Source organism: Pseudophryne corroboree, chromosome 1, assembly GCF_028390025.1.
Source record: "Pseudophryne corroboree isolate aPseCor3 chromosome 1, aPseCor3.hap2, whole genome shotgun sequence".
Lineage (NCBI taxonomy): Eukaryota > Metazoa > Chordata > Amphibia > Anura > Myobatrachidae > Pseudophryne > Pseudophryne corroboree.
In genome coordinates, this window is record NC_086444.1 from 549,924,890 (window position 1) to 549,943,189 (window position 18,300).

Consider the following 18,300-nt stretch of genomic DNA (forward strand, 5'->3'; position numbering starts at 1 on the left):
ATATTTTTTATGCACTGTTGATTTACATCTGGAAAGGTGGAATGAGGTGGTCAGTGGTGGGCAAATGTAGACCAGTCCCATATGGGCTAGTTAATATATCTGCTATATTGATAGACATAGATCAACAGCAGATATTATTTTATTTATTTATTGCCAGTTATTTATATATAGCACACATATTCAGCAATGCTTTACAGAGACTGTGAGGAGACATTGGGGTCTATTTACTAAGCCTTGGATGGAGATAAAGTCAGCAGAGATAAAGTACCAGCCAATCAGCTCCTAACTGTCATATTTCAAACACAGCCTGTGGTATGGCAGTTAGGAGCCGATTGGCTGGTACTTTATCTCCAGTGACTTTATCTGGTTGGTTGGTACTTTATTACCATGACATGTATCACTTTTCAAGTCTTAGTACATCTGGCCTTATAAAGCGAAGTCCTGAAACTCCAAATATGATAACAGTTAATATTTCTCAGCAATTTTCTGATGCTATATCTCCTTAAACAAACCATTATCTATGGCAACATTAAGAACAATCGTTCATTTTTAAGAAACTATAGAAAGACTAAAATATATCTCTGTGTTTTTAAAGGCTTAAATAATTATATATTGTCTGAGTATACATTTTCAATTGACTACATGCCAGAGTTAAAGTATTTTGGTAATTACTAGTTCACAAACATAACTAATACAGTGTTCCTGATGTACAGATGTCCGTCTGTGCCTAGGCGCACATGTCTAGGCACGCATAGGACTCAACATCTCCAAATGGGCGCGTGCACCTGTGATGAATACGTGCCCCATTCACTAGAATGGAAGAGCGTCTCTGTCTGGGTGGGTGCGCGTGCCCAGACGGAGATGCACTCCTATTCTATGAATGGGAGAGCTTCTCTGTGCACTCCCGGTGTGACTAGGTGGACCAATTGCCTAGTCATGCCGGGAGTAATCGTTTGTGATGGAGCCACCTTAGATGAGCGCAGCTCCATCTGAACCTGATGCTGTCAGGCCAATATTCACTACATAGAGAACCCTACCTTCATTTCTATGCAGGTCCGATTTTGAGCAAACACACCCCCTCTTCGGTGTGGCTCAACAGAGTTACAGTCAAAAGTTAGACATTCAATAGGTCGACCCCAAATTGTTGACATACAAAAGGTTGACAAGGTCAAAAGGTCAACATGGAAAAGGTAGACAGTAAAAAAGGTTGATGGGTACAAGAGGTCAACATTGGCAAAATGTTGAAATGTATATGATCAACATAAGTTTTTTTTGTGTCATTTTGTATGTTCCACCACATCTGAGCCAAATTAGTGGAAATGTGTACCCTTGCAGGCTTGCTTTGTTCGCCATACTTAGGCAAGGTGTCTTGCTCTGCTACTGCTGCACAGGTTACTATTACCAATCGTAGTTCACGATTTGAATGGTAAATGATGAAAAAGTTGGAAAAAATTACAAAAAAGCCTTATGTCGAACATTGTCATGTCGATTATATGAACCTGTTGAACTTTTGAACCTGTCGACCTTAAACATTGTCTACCTTTTACTTGTTGTCCTTTTGACTATGTCGACCATTTGACCCTGTTGATCTTTTGCATGTCAACCAACTGGAGTTGACCTATTGACTGTCTACCTGTTTACTGTAGCTCTATCAACCAGTTACCTACCCTCTTACTGGTGTAAAGCTCTTTTTTTTTTTACTGTACATCTAAGAGTTAATTTAGTATATGGTAAAATATAAATTTGTTTTATTAAAGTATTGTGTACTTCCCAACAATTGACCACCTAGTCTTACAATTTTATGGATTTTCATGAATGATAGAACATTGTAATTAATATTAATACATTTTACCCATAATTTTTAAGAAATGTACATACATATCAAGAAAATACACACAAATATAATTATAATAACTTTTAATTAAACATTTCTTTCTTAGCAACAAATAGATGTAGAAAAATCCCAATCATTTATTAAAATTAAATGATTTGTGCAGTATGGGGAGCATATAAACCATCTGGATCATGTATTTTGTTTAAGCAACCAGTTTTCCAGTTTTCTTGCTTAAAGTAGCTACAATGCTATTTCAGCATGATCTGCAGCTCGGATCAAACCTTCCACTTTGCGCAAGTGTGCTTTTCTCTACTCTGTTTATTATCCAGCTTACTTGTTGTTTGTTTCTAGATTGTTGTTTTGAAGTATTAAATAAATGTAATAATGTTTTTTTTATAATATAACTTTTCTTTCTTTACACAATATGAGCATGTACTGTTTCATTCTTAAAATCATCTCTTCAATATTTTTTTTTGCATTTTCTCATTTTATATCTATAACACAATTCCTTAATTAGCAGGCCCATCTGGATGTATCCAGCCAAGTGATAGGCTGTTACCAATTGATAATAAAATCATTATTAAGGTCCTTGATGAAATTGCAGTAAGTTTAGGAAAATTGGACAAAAGCCAAGGAAAAAGTTTAAAATATGCCCGTATTATCAGTTCTATGTGAATATTATTGTACAGTAAATAATCAAATCATCAAGAGGTATATTTATATCTGGAATGAACATTTATAGGAGGGATTCACTTGAATAAGAGGCCATTTGAGTGATCACTTTCCAAACACTTTTAATGTTTTAACGTTTAAGTTAAAGTATAATAGTTATTGCTACCCTTTATTGATATATACTTAGTACAGTAGCTACATGGTAACTAGTGCTTTAAATAATATGTTTACAAATTCACATCCTTACCTGACTCATTGGAGCTAACAATCTAAATTACTTACCACACAAGTATATGCATACTAGTGATGAGCGAGGTTCGGTTTTACTCGGTTTTACTCGGTTTTACTCGGTTCTCAAAACGGCATCTTATTGGCTATCCAAAACACGTGACATCCGTGAGCCAATAAGATGCCGTTTTGAGAACCGAGTAAAACCGAGTAAAACCGAATCCGCTCATCACAAATGCATACTAGGGTAAAATTCATGAGAAGACATTTACCTTCCAGTAAGTTCTTGTACCATGGGAGGAAACTGGAACTCCAGGAGGAAACCCACACAAAGATCAAGAGAACATCCACTCTCCATACAAATAGTATAATGGTCAGAAGCAAACCTGCAGTATGGCCCCATTGCTTTTATGCAGCAGTGTTGACCACTGTGCCAGCATGGGAAGCAGGTTGCCCAAAAATTCCTATCAAAACTGATTAGAATGAAATGCATGGATCATAATATGAGTAAAGTGCTGTAGGCATTAATTTTATTGTTTCATGTACCTGTGTGTCTGTTGCTCACAGATATACTGTAGTGTATTAAAACAGACAATAGTTGAACATTCCAGTGCAGATGTATCTCAGAATATAACATGTAAATATAGTGTTGCCGGTTGAAAACTCAAGCGACCAGGTTATGGGATACAATGTGTTAAAAATGGAGACTGACACAGGACATTTCAAAAAGGACAAGCATTTATTTATCTTAGTTACAACAATGAAAACATGCAAGTAAGTAACAAGTTATACTCAGTTACAATAATAGCAAGAACAAATTAGAATACTTATCTCTTATCTCTGATGATTTAAGATCTGTCCCAGATTAGGGTTATTGATTAAGAAGTTTAAATAATAAATTTCAGTCATCTTCAGGGTCCCTCTTTAATAGCGAAAATATTAAACTGAAGTGGGTTTGTAGAAGACTGGCTGTGCTGCAGTCAGAACCATCTTCGATTGGAACTGATTTGCTATGTGTAATTCTCTAGGCTATATAGCCCTCCTGCAAAATTTCTTTCAGTGTCTGTGAAGCTGGGATAAATTATAAGATAATTTATTTTATACTTGACAAGTCTTCCATTTAACCCACCTATGAACACAATGCCCCAAACAGCTTACTAGACAGTTTCCAGCCTAAAAGCTGTCTACACTCCTCACTCACTATGTCTTTCACACAGGTCCAAAAGTGAAAGACATCTTGTTACTTAGAGTCAAACTATATTTCTAACTAGTACCTATATGTCTGCAAAAGCACTTATCCTAATAAAATGTACATATATAAAGCAATGATGTTATACATACACAAAATGGTGTCATACATGAACAAAATGGCATCAAAAAGTAGTTAAAAATATCACCCCACACATATAGTATACACTGTAAAGACTGAGAATGCGTATTTTAGTTCTGTGCAACACTTCCAACTCACTTATTTAGAAGTGGAAATGAACTACATCAAATGTGTCACCTGTTACTATCAATGCAAAATAAAGCATACAGAAATAACATATTTTCCTACCGAATTTATATTTCAAATTGCTGTTTCATATGTATTTGTGTACATTTTCCTGCTATGTTTATAAATCTTCCACTACAAAACCCCTAGTATGACATTAATGATTACAACAGCAAATATTAGAGGTGGATATACTAAAATGGTACATATTCAGTATTTGGACAGAAGGATAGGTGTAGGGATTAGTAATTGGTTGTACTGAGATAAATCAGGATAAACCAAATAGAATTCACAAGGGTAAATTCTACCACCACTAATCGATTTACTAAAGAATAAATTAAGATATAATAACTTATAATAATTACATAAGTTGTTGGCATGATACAGAAATTCTGACAACAGTATAGCAGGTCATGCGCACACACATACACAAGCTTAACTCTCTGTTTATAAACACTTCTAATAATCCGGTTCATAACATTGTTGGGGCTGTTATATGTGATGACGAACATGTCATTTGGGTTAATAAGCCTTCATAAGAATGAAAGATAAGATGGTTTTGTATCCGGGCACACATTTTTTTAAGCACAAGCAATTAGTTCCAGTAAAACACATCTTTTGTCCCTCTTTTTTTTCTGTATTTGGATAGTGTAGTGTTTAGTCTGCCTCTTGTTAATGTCTGTTACAGAGTTTATTAAAATAAACAATAAAGTTCAGTGATATAGACAGAAATGGAATTAGTTGTGCTCACTACCCTTTTATGCAACAAAATATTGCTGGATGCCTTGAGTTTCTGTGTTAGCTGGTTTTAAATCACTGTCTACCTGGGGTTCCCAAAGCATAGTGACCTACTTGGCAACTACAGTACTCCTACTCAGTATCACTAGCAGTGCATTGACTTGGGATTCTACTCATGTCGAGTTTTCTATTCTGCCTACATTTTCTATTACTATCTCAGGTTTAAGACAGCAGAGGTATTTATCTCTGACTACCGCAAAGACCAGGGTCCGTATTAAATGGACTTTGCACATATTCCTAACGGAATATGCTGCGCTATATAAGAAACTGTTAATAGATAAGAAACTGTTAATAAATAAATATTCCTGGTGTTCCCCAAGTGGCATGCTATATGTCTAGCTTTACAGGTATGCAGGTTGCAGTGTTACTCTTGTATCCCATTTGATATGTTATATTCTGACATGTGCAATATGTTCTTACATTCTAAACATACTGTAGTAATGGGATGCAGTTAATATACCAGCTGTCTGGATCCCGGCGTTCAGGAGGCCAATATCGGTATCCTGACAGCCAGTGAAATGCCGTCAGCCAGAATCCAGACAAACGTGGGGTATTCCCACTCGGTTGGTGGGTCCATGCCACCAACCGAGTGGGAACATAACCTATGATGAGTGAAGTGAGCCCGAAACGTTGCGAGCGCAACTGTCGGTATAGTGACAGCCGGCATCCCATCTAACATATGTATTCTGTAGTAACAGATCATTTTTTTTTGTCAAGTATACAATATATATTTTTATTAATGTGCCATAAAGCACAGTTTGCAAGAATGGCAAAACCATACCACAGTATATGACTACCGTAAATAAATTCAGGCCTTCTAATATAATTCATAATTAGATATAGATTTTTCATATTGTATTACTTTGTACATCTTCTGTTTATAATATGTCAATAAAACATTTCATATATTTTGTGCCAGAGGTGACAATTTCTATGTTACCTCTATACTACAACAAAATCAGTTTGCAACAAACTATCAGGTTTTTTAATATAATGTTCAAGTTCAATGCAAAAATAAAAAATGCAAATTACCTAAAAAGGTAAACTGTAACATTGCACATTTATGCTATTTTAAAACATTGACATCTCTAGAACAAATAAATGATGTGTGCTGTTACCGGGCAACATGATAAAAATATGCCTATAAAAATAATCAAGTAATTAAATTTATTATTATACTTATGGACTTTATGCCTGGCTATCAAAAACTAATGTCTTATTATTTTTTGTTCAACTGGTAGAGTGGTAAAAAACAAATAATTTGTGATAGGATTTTTTTGTTCTACTCTTGACAATCATCTGCCTATATCATACTGTAACCGTACAATTTGCACGGCAGTTTAGAACTAGATACATTATATATATATATTTTTTGTATAAAGAAATATTTTATTTATTCAACATATGCCATGTTTGCAGTCTTTTTTTAAAAATAACTTTTGTATAATTGATTCAGATCGTAATGCTTTTTTTCCTTTCACAATTCCTGACTTAAAAATGTTGTTAATAATGCATAAGCTGTTTTAATGGCTGAGTTAAAGCCTTAACAAGTTTATGTTACAAAACTGTCAAAAATGTACCAGCCCTGCCTACTTTAATTTCAGCTTAGTCTGATGAAGCATAGGGAAATGCCTTATTGGTATGCAGTGTTACCAATTATCTGACAGAGCCAAAGTGTATTTCTAACTAATCAGATATAAGAGAACAGAAATTAAATCTCCCGTGTGAAACTTGTCATTTACATATTTATGATACGAATATGATAATAAGGCTAATGAGAAACTGAGAGAGACTTTAAAAGTCAATGCAATCTTGCAGTTAATTTTTGTCAGATAAAGTTGATTGTACACAATAGTCAAAATTATAGGAAAAACCTGTTGATTGCAGTTTAGATTCATTGAAGCATGAACACGAATGGATGTTGTACTATAGACGTGATCAGTTAAAACAGTATCCTTCAAACAGGTTTTGATGATAGATTAATTTAAAGACTTTTTTACTACATTCTATTTGTGTGCATAAAATATGGATTGGGTATGTGTGACCGGTGGTCAGGAGACCACCGGTCACAATGCTGATTGTGGGGTCCCGGCATTTAGATGCCTGGCGGAGGGGGCGAGCGCAACAAAGCCCCTTGTGGGCTCTCTGCACTCGCCACGCTGCTGGCTCGGTGGCGATTCCCACAGGACAGGTTATATTTCCACTCTGTGGATGTCGTGGACACCCACACGAGGGAATGGTCCCTGTTGGTCAGCATGACTGTTGTGATAGTGGGTGTTTGAGATGTAGGTGCTGGTATTGTGACCGGCAGTCATATAACTACATCCCCAAAATATATGCACTATTTTAAAAGGTATGTAGTAGATATTAGAATGTCGACATCCAGAATATCTGAAATATCGACAGTGATCTTATCGACATTCACTATGGCAAAATAGTCAATATGTTGACATTGTGAATGGTTTAGGGTTATGGTGCCATTAGAGTTAGGGCTAGAGAAACATGGTGGCTGTCAACGTGCGTAATGTTGACATTATGTCACATGTAGACATAACATCCATATCTGTATTCTTAATGAATTGTGACAATAAGAAGAAAGATGGCAAGAGTGAGTCATGGATTTTGTTTGGAATTGGAGTGGTCCACTTACTCAGGGAAGAAAAAGGAGGTGTGACCACACACTTAATGGCTGCCAAGTGGAGACAGTTCAGTCTGAGCATTCAAGTGAGGCTGCTGCCTTATGTACACAGCCCCAGTGGGGCTGGGACAGTACAAGAGAGACTATGAAAGGCAATAGAGGCTGACCTAAATACAGAGCCCAAGTGGGACTAAGGCATCAGAAGCCAGAGACAAAGCCAGGTCAGGATAGCTATACAGTGTAAGAAGCCATACCTGTGAGAGACCAGACTCAAAAGATTGTGTGTTGACTCTAATTCATGCACATTAAAAATTGCATTACTAGACTCCACTAAGCTAATTTCCACAGATTGTCACGTGTGGTGGAAAATTAGCTTGCAAGAGATTTATGCACCAAAATGTGGATTATAAAAGCAGGTTAAAGGAAAAAAATAATTATTTCTGCACAGCATAATGGAGACTAGACCTGCATGAAAGCCCACAGAGCTGGTGAGTGGGAAAACCCTGTTGTGAGTTGCTGTGTATACAGAAAATTGTCTGCATATGTGAAAATGCAAAAAGGTGATGCAAAGTTTGCTAAAGTGTAAGTGTGTGAAATAGAGATGTGTGGTTCAGTTCTCCAGAAATCTGACTTCACCTGAATTGTGTGGATTCAAGCTGAACCAATATGTGGTCAAGCGTCCCTGAAGAGATCCTATCCCAGTTTGAATCTTCCCGTGGTTCGTAATTTGGATATTAAATCTGAATTTCAGGTTTTGTATTGCAAAAAGTACATGATTAGAATGGGCACTATTTAAAGATAAGACCTGAATAAATTGATATAATGTGTTGGTATTAGGAATTTTAGGGACGCATCTGATGAAGTACGCCTTGACGTGGTGGATGTGCCCGCAATTTTGCCCTCAAATTTGTGATAAGCCTTTCACTTATGTTCCATGCTTATTGCAACCGTTTATCAAAATGATTTTGACTATCAGTATTCTTAGTGCTTAGAGTGTGCACCTGCATTTTTCTTTTTCCTCTATGGTATTAAAAGTCTCAGCGTGGTAGCACCTCTTATTATGTTTAAAATTAGGATGTACAGTGCAAGTCCCCCCTTTTTTTTCAAAGACATTCGATTATCTATTAACAAAAAAAAAAAGCGAATGGTTGATTACAGTACATATTGAAACTGAACTAGTCACAATTTACTGCACTGTTATATGACTTGACTTTGGCTTTTGTGCCAGAACATTTGATACATAGGGGGTAATTCCAAGTTGATCGCAGCAGGATTTTTTTTTAGCAGTTGGGCAAAACCATGTGCACTGCAGGGGAGGCAGATATAACATGTGCAGATAAATTTAGATATGGGTGGGTTATTTTATTTCTGTGCAGGGTAAATACTGGCTGCTTTATTTTTACATTGCAAATTAGACTGCAGATTGAACATACCACACCCAAATCTTACTCTCTATTGGAATTACCCCCATAGTGAACAAACTAAATTGTGATTTGAATGTCTAAAAAATGATCTAATAGGGTACCAGCTCTAGAGTTACCTTATTGTGGATGGAGTTTTCATTATTCTGTCCTTAATATCTAGCACGTGCAGCAAAAGTTCACAATTATATGGAAGTCCACATGATGGGCTACTCATGAGTACACCCTGTTTGCTGGTGAATTGTGGCCTCTCTACTTCCAGTACCATGCTCATCTGTCAGGCCTAGGTTTCAGTTAACTGCAAGCCTATGAGCACCGCCTTCACCCCTAGGTCACTCTTGGTTGCTGCTAGAATATCAGGAATGGGGTCAGTTTCTGGGTCATCCATAGGTAGGCAGCAGATTGCCACCACAGCTAGTTCCATGGTGTCTTTTGATAACTTATTTATATGGTAGATACCCACCCACTTCCCTGTTTGATCTGGGGCAATAATGTAATCTACCTGGCTCTGCCTGTGAACCATGGCATAAGGCTCTGTCCAGGTTGGCTGTAACTTGTGCTTTTGGGCAGGTACTAGCACCATCACTTTCTGTCCTACCTCTTTCCTGTGCCTGCTGGTTGTGATACTGGTGCTGCCTTTATGTGCACCCAGCGTGTGGTCATGAGTAATCTGCATCAACCTAAGTCTCTCCTTCATTTAGACTTTATATTCTAAGATGGGAACCTCATGTTCCTGGAATCACCCTTTACAGCTTTCACTGACTAGGTCTAAAGATCCCATTACGCGTCAAGCATATACAGTAGTAACTTGAATGGAGAAAATCAGGTAGAACTTGCGGCACTTTGTGGTACACAAATAATAGCTGCTGCAGTGACTTCTCCCAGTCTTCCCCTTCAATTCTGCATATGCTGAATTAAATCTCTCACAGAGGCTATTAGTCTTGAGTGGTAACGGGTGGAGCAGAAGGGATGGACCCCAAATTTGTCCCATATGGTCTGCAGGAAGTCTCCTTAAATTGTGTATAACTACTTCTTGGGGAAATCCTATGTGACTTTAGATACCTATAGAATCCTGGTCAATATGTTCAACATCTACATTATGAATGCCAGTGCCACTGTCTCAGAGTATCTATTCAAGTAATCAACTATGGTCATTTCTTATTTCTTTCCTGTTTGGCTCAGTTTTTTTTAAAGGCCTGACAATGTTCATGGCCACTTTTCTAAATGGCTCACTCACTACAGTAATGAGTTATAGGAGAGCCTGGTGTGGAGGTTCCCTGAGGTGTTGACAGATCTCACATGACTTGCTATACTGTTTTACCTCCTGATTAATCCCAGGCTAGAAGAAATGCTGCAAAAGGTGTACACAGTTTTTATGAACCCCTAAGTGGTCTTCTGAGGGAATGTCATGGGCAAGTGCTAGGAACTGAACATGGCACTGCTGTGGAACAATCAACTGTTTTCTTAGGACTGGACCCAGGTTATAAAGTTGCATACCAATTTCCCAGATTTGCCTGCTAAGTGCTAAACAATTGGGCCTAACTTGTGTGAAATTTCAGTTAGAGGTGTGTATTGGATTAATAATGGTAAGGGGGCACTGTAATGTGACATAATCTGATCTGCTCATTGCACTGTAATGTGAAGGTCACTATAATGTTACATAATAACAGTGGGGCACTTTAATGTGGCACATTATGAAATGCATGCACTACAGTGTGGCATAATATCAACTGGGGACACTGTATGTCATAATGTGAATTGGGCATTCTGTGTGGCATAATGTGTACTGGCACTGTTGTGGGGCATAAAATCAATAACTACTGCAGAGAGGCCCCTTCAATATGTTGTTATGTGGACCACAAAGTTTGGTTATGCTAATTCAGATATAAACCTTTTGATCTGGGTAGTAGGATTTTGATGAGAACAGAGAGAGGAATAATGTGAATAAATTAGTGATGTGCACCGGACATTTTTTGGGTTTTGTGTTTTGGTTTTGGATTCGGTTCCGTGGCCGTGTTTTGGATTCGGACGCGTTTTGGCAAAACCTCCCTGAAATTTTTTGTCGGATTCGGGTGTGTTTTGGATTCGGGTGTTTTTTTTTACAAAAACCCCTCAAAAACAGCTTAAATCATAGAATTTGGGGGTCATTTTGATCCCATAGTATTATTAACCACAATAACCATAATTTCCACTCATTTCCAGTCTATTCTGAACACCGCACACCTCACAATATTATTTTTAGTCTTAAAATTTGCACCGAGGTCGTTGGATGACTAAGCTAAGCGACCCAGGTGGCCGACACAAACACCTGGCCCATCTAGGAGTGGCACTGCAGTGTCAGACAGGATGGCACTTAAAAAAATAGTCCCCAAACAGCACATGATGCAAAGAAAAAAAGAGGTGCACCAAGGTCGCTGGATGGCTAAGCTAAGCGACCCAAGTGGCCGACACAAACACCTGGCCCATCTAGGAGTGGCACTGCAGTGTCAGACAGGATGTCCGATTTAAAAAATAGTCCCCAAACAGCACATGATGCAAAGAAAAAAAGAGGTGCACCAAGGTCGCTGGATGGCTAAGCTAAGCGACCCAAGTGGCCGACACAAACACCTGGCCCACCTAGGAGTGGCACTGCAGTTTTCTAGCGAGAGGATAAGAACTTCCATCCTCATGTGAATCTAAACCACTAGCCATGAACATAGGCCAGGGCCTCAGCCGTTCCTTGCCACTCGGTGTCATAAATGGCATATTGTCAAGTTTACGCTTCTCATCAGACGCTTTTAATTTTGATTTTTGGGTCATTTTACTGAACTTTTGTTGTGTGGATTTTACATGCTCTCTACTATGACATTGGGCATCGGCCTTGGCAGACGACGTTGATGGCATTTCATCGTCTCGGCCATGACTAGTGGCAGCAGCTTCATCACGAGGTGGAAGTGGATCTTGATCTTTCCCTATTTTACCCTCCACATTTTTGTTCTCCATTTTTTAATGTGTGGAATTATATGCCAGTAATATATCAATAGCAATGGCCTACTGTACCGTACTGCTATATATTATATACTGGTGGTCAGCAAAATTATGCTCTGTCCTCCTACTATATATACTGCACACAACTCAAATGCACCACAGGTATGGATGGATAGTATACTTGATGACACAGAGGTAGGTAGAGCAGTGGACTACTGTACCGTACTGCTATATATTATATACTGGTGGTCAGCACAATTATGCACTGTCCTCCTACTATATATACTGCGCACCACTTAAATGCACCACAGGTATGGATGGATAGTATACTTGACGACACAGAGGTAGGTAGAGCAGTGGACTACTGTACCGCACTGCTATATATTATATACTGGTGGTCAGCACAATTATGCACTGTCCTCCTACTATATATACTGCGCACAACTAAAATGCACCACAGGTATGGATGGATAGTATACTTGACGACACAGAGTTAGGTAGAGCAGTGGACTACTGTACCGTACATGGAATAAAATGGTATATATATATATGTGTAGTAATGTTTAAACATTGTTTAAACATTACTACACACACATATATATATATATATATATATATATATATATATCAAAGCTTGTTGCACGGCACTCCCTGAGTCCACAGCTGGGATTGAAGCAAGATGAAATGGCCGGTGCCTTCCAGTGGTTACAGCAAGCGCTGTGTCCAATAATATATCCGGAATAAAGGCGGCACTCACGGCGTGAAATGAAGAGGCAGACGCAAGTCTGATATCAACGTTTCAATGTTATGAAAACATTTTCGTCAGGATCGAAATGACGAAAATGTTTTCATAACATTGAAACGTTGATATCAGACTTGCGTCTGCCTCTTCATTTCACTCCGTGAGTGCCGCCTTTATTCCGGATCTATATATATATATACCATTTTTTTCCATGTCAACATCGATCTGAGGAGAAAGATTTGCTTCAGAAAAGGGAATACGTCCATCCACACGGTGATTTGAAGCTCCATCTTTCCTGCACATTTCAGGGACGTGTTGCTGAGTATATCTATATATACATAAACATTTTTTTGTCTGTATTGTAAAGCGCCTGTTATTCTGGGTCCCACACATTTGTATTTAAAATGCACCACAGGTATGGATGCATAGTATACTTGATGACACAGAGGTAGAGCAGTGGACTTCTGTACCCTACTGCTATATATATACTGGTGGTCACAGCAAAATTCTTCACTGTCCTCCTACTATATACTACAATGCAGCACAGATATGGAGCGTTTTTCAGGCAGAGAACGTATAATACTGGTGGTCACGGGTCAGCAAAACTCTGCACTGTCCTCCTACTATATAATACTGGTGGTCCCCAGTCCCCACAATAAAGCACACTGAGCACAGATATCTGCAGCACATTGAGCACAGATATGGAGCGTTTTTCAGGCAGAGAACGTAGATATTTTCAGCACACTGAGCACAGATATTTGCAGCACACTGAGCACAGAAATTTGCAGCACACTGAACACAACTGAGAGAATGCTGCACGTCCTCTCCCTATCATCTCCAATGCACGAGTGAAAATGGTGGCGACGCGCGGCTCCTTATATAGAATACGAATCTCGCGAGAATCCGACAGCGGGATGATGACGTTCGGGCAAGGCGGGAGGATCCGAGTCTACCTCGGAACCGTGTAAAATGGGTGAAGTTCGGGGGGGTTCGGATTCCGAGGAACCGAACCCGCTCATCACTAGAATAAATATATACAATATGGAAGCCGAATGATCAGATTGAAAATATTATGTTGTTTTAATACTGAAATTTAAGAATGTGAAAGTATTCTATTATTTATTAACCTGTATAAATGTATTTTGAAACAAACAACGTCTTGTATTCATGGCCATATGATAGATATTGGTTGGGGACTTTCCAGGAGATATGGGGAAGTTTGTACTTGTGGAAGATTTTAAGATATTGTCAACATAATCATGAGATTTGGAGACTGTCAAGTGGGGTGTATATGAGAAACTTTGATTAGTATATTTTATAAACTAACCTGGTATGTACAGATGCCATCTGGCACAAAATATGCCAGATGCCATGTGGCACAAAACACCCAAAGCGATTGAGGCTAACGTGCCATATATATGTATATATATATATATATTTTTTTTAAATACATTTAGCATTCTAGTCACATTGCATATGCACCAAAAAGCTGATCACAATGTACTAGAGACACAATAGTACAATTTAGATTGCACAGGAATTAGTTTTAAACGTGTACAAAGTTGCAGACAAAACACAACGAATGCCGTGTGATGCTATCGCACCCGTGCAGCGGGGGAAGGTCTCGACATGCGGGGTGGACTAACCCTGTGCTAGGTGTCCCCCCGCATGTCAGGGTGGCTGATCGAAGCCGTGCCAAATTTTGCATGGCTACGTACAGGTCTGAATTAGCCCCATAGTGTTAAATTAAACCATGCATTGTTGTTCTTTATTTATTTAAAATGACATTTAAAAAAATTATTGTTGTCTGTGCAAAGTAACTGGGCTAAGTTTGTATCCGATTTCTTTGTCACACATCATGGGTTAGCAAGGCGTATAGATTGTTACTGTGAATGATATTAGTCATAGAATGTTAACATTATATATTCAGCCATGATAACAAAACAGCTGTGGGCTGTAGGCTGTGTAGTATTAATCACAGTATACAGAATGATATTCTTTACTATAGTATGGAGTGAATGAATACTGTATGTTTCACTTAGCTGCTTTTTCAAGGCTATCAATAGCATTGAAAGAGCCACTAAGCAAAATGTTTATCGCATTCGCTGTTGCACTGTTGTTAAATGTATTATTGTTATATATGACTACTTGACATTTGTGTGTATATGAGCACTTAAGACCACAAAAAGAATGCAGCTGGGTGGATAGTATCCAAATAGTTATATCCATTATGGTCTCATATGAATAATAGGATAAAACCAGCGAGCGTGTATATGAGCTGTCTGAAGTGTCTTAAAAAATGCCATTAGACAGACTGTGCCCTAGGACCTCTAATAAGTATAGTCAAATATGATTAAAATGGACAAAGATTATTGTATATGAAAAGTTAATCAGAAATTGGGTTTATTACATAAAAAACAGACTGCTGTACAGTGTGATTATGGACCTAATTCAGGTTGATTGCAAAAGCAAAATCATCCTCTAATGGGTAAAACCATGTGCAGTGCAGGCAGGGGCGGATTGGGAAACAAAAGTAGCCCTGGAAAATTATCTAAAAGTGGCCTCATGTGGGCGGCACCAAATCAACTGTAGGTGGAGCTAATACCAAAGTAGGCGGGATTATTACTTCAAAATGTAATGTACATGGGGTTACACCAACAAAAGGCAGAGCATGTTATATTGCCCTTGGGGGCTCCCCATCACGCCGCACACCCGCAGCATGGCGCCCCACCACGGCCACTGCACAGCTCGGCTCAGCCAGGAATGAGGAGGCTTCTCCGGGATCTTATGTCACCCGACGGCGCTGACCAGCAACTGACGCTGCCAGGTATTACCGATGAGGGGGCGAGGCCTCAGCTGTTGCAGAACCTATATATTAGGCCAGATCTGTGACTCCACCCAGCATTGTGACTCCACCCAGCATTATACACACAGTCACAGATCTATACTAATATATAGGAGATATATACATACATATAATATATATACATACATACATATATGTATATATACATGCATACATATATATATATATATATATATACACACACACATATATACACGTATATATATATATATATATACACACACACATATATATATACATATATATATATATAATGTGTGTGTATGTGTATATGTATATATATATATATATATATATATATAGAGAGAGAGAGAGAGAGAGAGAGAGAGAGAGAGAGAGAGAGAAACGGGCGGCACTCCACGGATTTTCAAAAAGAATTGAGACAGCTACACAAGCTTAATTGTCAACGTTTCAGGTGCTATTTAATCACACCTTTCGTCAGGATAGGTATCCTGACGAAAGGTGTGATTAAATAGCACCTGAAACGTTGACAATTAAGCTTGTGTAGCTGTCTCAATTCTTTTTGAAAATCCGTGGAGTGCCGCCCGTTTCTCTCTCTCTGTGTTTGCTCTGCTTGGACCGTGGGAGGGCACCCAGGTATTTAATCAATTTGTTTGGAGTGCCGGTCATATTGGAACTATATATATATATATATATATATATATATGTGTGTGTGTGTATATATATATATATATATATATATGTATATATATATATATATATACACATATATATATATATATATATACTGTATATACATACACACACAATCCAATGGAGCCGACACTGTGATACTATATTGCTGTGACTGTGTATTGCAAAGTTGCACAAAGACCCTGGGGGCTCCCCTGAATCACCTGCTGATGGGCATCGGTTTATTTACCTCAACAATAACTCCCTAATTGAGGTTTAATTTACATATACAGAGAGTGTTGAGTCAATGCATGGAGCCAGCTGGCCGCACACTGTGACAGAAGTGACCGCGCAGCAGCACATGTATTTCACAAGGGCTCGCCTCTGCCTGATCGAAAATGGGTTAGAGATGGTTAGAAGACTCATACTCACCGTCACCGACGAGATGAATCCTCGCGGCCGCACTGTCTTTTCCGCCGAGGTCCGCGCCGATGACGTAAATGACGTTTGGAATGCAGACCTTCTCTTCTGGACAGCTGGGTGGTGGTGGGGGAGGGCCTCTTCTCCTAATAGCGGCCAGTGGCCGCGGTACTATAGTTAGGACACACATTGCGTTGGTGATGTGTGGGGGGAGGGGCCTCATATGACAAGCGGCCACACACACCAATCGCCCCCCCGGGACTTTCCCCGGTAAAACTAATGGCCAGTCCGGCCCTGAGTGCAGGGGGGAAGGGGGGTCAGATATAACATGTGCAGAGAGAGTTAGATTTGGGTGGGGTGTGTTCAAACTGAATCCAAATTTCAGGGGAAAAATAAAGCAGCCAGTATTTACCATGCACAGTCAGAAACAATATAATCCTCTCTTTGCACATGTTATATCTGCCCCAGAGGCGTCACCAGGTGTAGTGACACCCGGTGCGCACCCTTAATATGCCAGCGCAACTGAGGCAATTGCGGCAAAAGAGGGCATGGCCGCAAAAGAAGGGGGTGTGGCCTCACGGGTCATCACTTTGGGGGCGTGCCCAGCATCTCTGGAGATGCAGAGCTTTACTTGGCTGCCCCCGGAGACTGTTTGCAGCGCTGTCGGCTCCTCTTCTATGATAGGAGCCGGGTGCTGTAGCAGAATTTCCACTGCAGCACCTGGCTCCTGTCACTGTGGAGAAGCCCACATATTGGTGTCACCCCTTCTAGGCGTCACACCCGGGTGTGGGCCGCACCCCCCGCACCTGGCTTGTGACGCCACTAATCTGCCTCCTGCAGGGCACATGGTTTTGCCGACTGGAGTAAGATTTTGCTTTTGCAGTCAACCTTGAATTAGGCCCTGTGAGCGAGAGAGCATGCATAATTAAAACCTAACACGAGGCACCACTTTGAAATATAATATTTAGCTGGTGATAATATCATAAAAGAGATACATAATTGTGAGATATATTACTTACCTGGTGACAATATTATAAAAGAACTCTATACAATTGATTGAATCTTAATGTGAAACATGATATTCATTTCTAGTTAAGCAAAACAATACTAACATTGAAATTAATGTGAGATATAATACCCACTTTGTGATATCAATCTTCATCTTCATAAAAGATTTCTATGGACACTTGAGTGAATTTATAAGAGCATCGGGTATAATATAAATTCAAGTTTTGAAGGTAGCACTGCACTTAATTGAACATCATAAAGAAGTGAAAAATACATATACAGTATGCCAGTATAATTTGTAATGTGTGTGGATGGATTGCCTTGATGTGGACTACCAAACAGTGCATTATAATAGCACCATATATGAAGATTAATATGTGATTGATATTATTCTATTTTGAGAATCTCAAAAAAATCAATAGTATTTGATAATCCAGAGTGGCACCAAAGATGGCACAAATGAGCAGCTGGTTCAGTGAGGAGCTGAAGGGATCCACCCACACAAGAAACAAAAAGGGGTTGTGAACACATCTATGAGCTTCTCCTTTCCACATTTGTGTCAATTTTGCAAAGAGCTG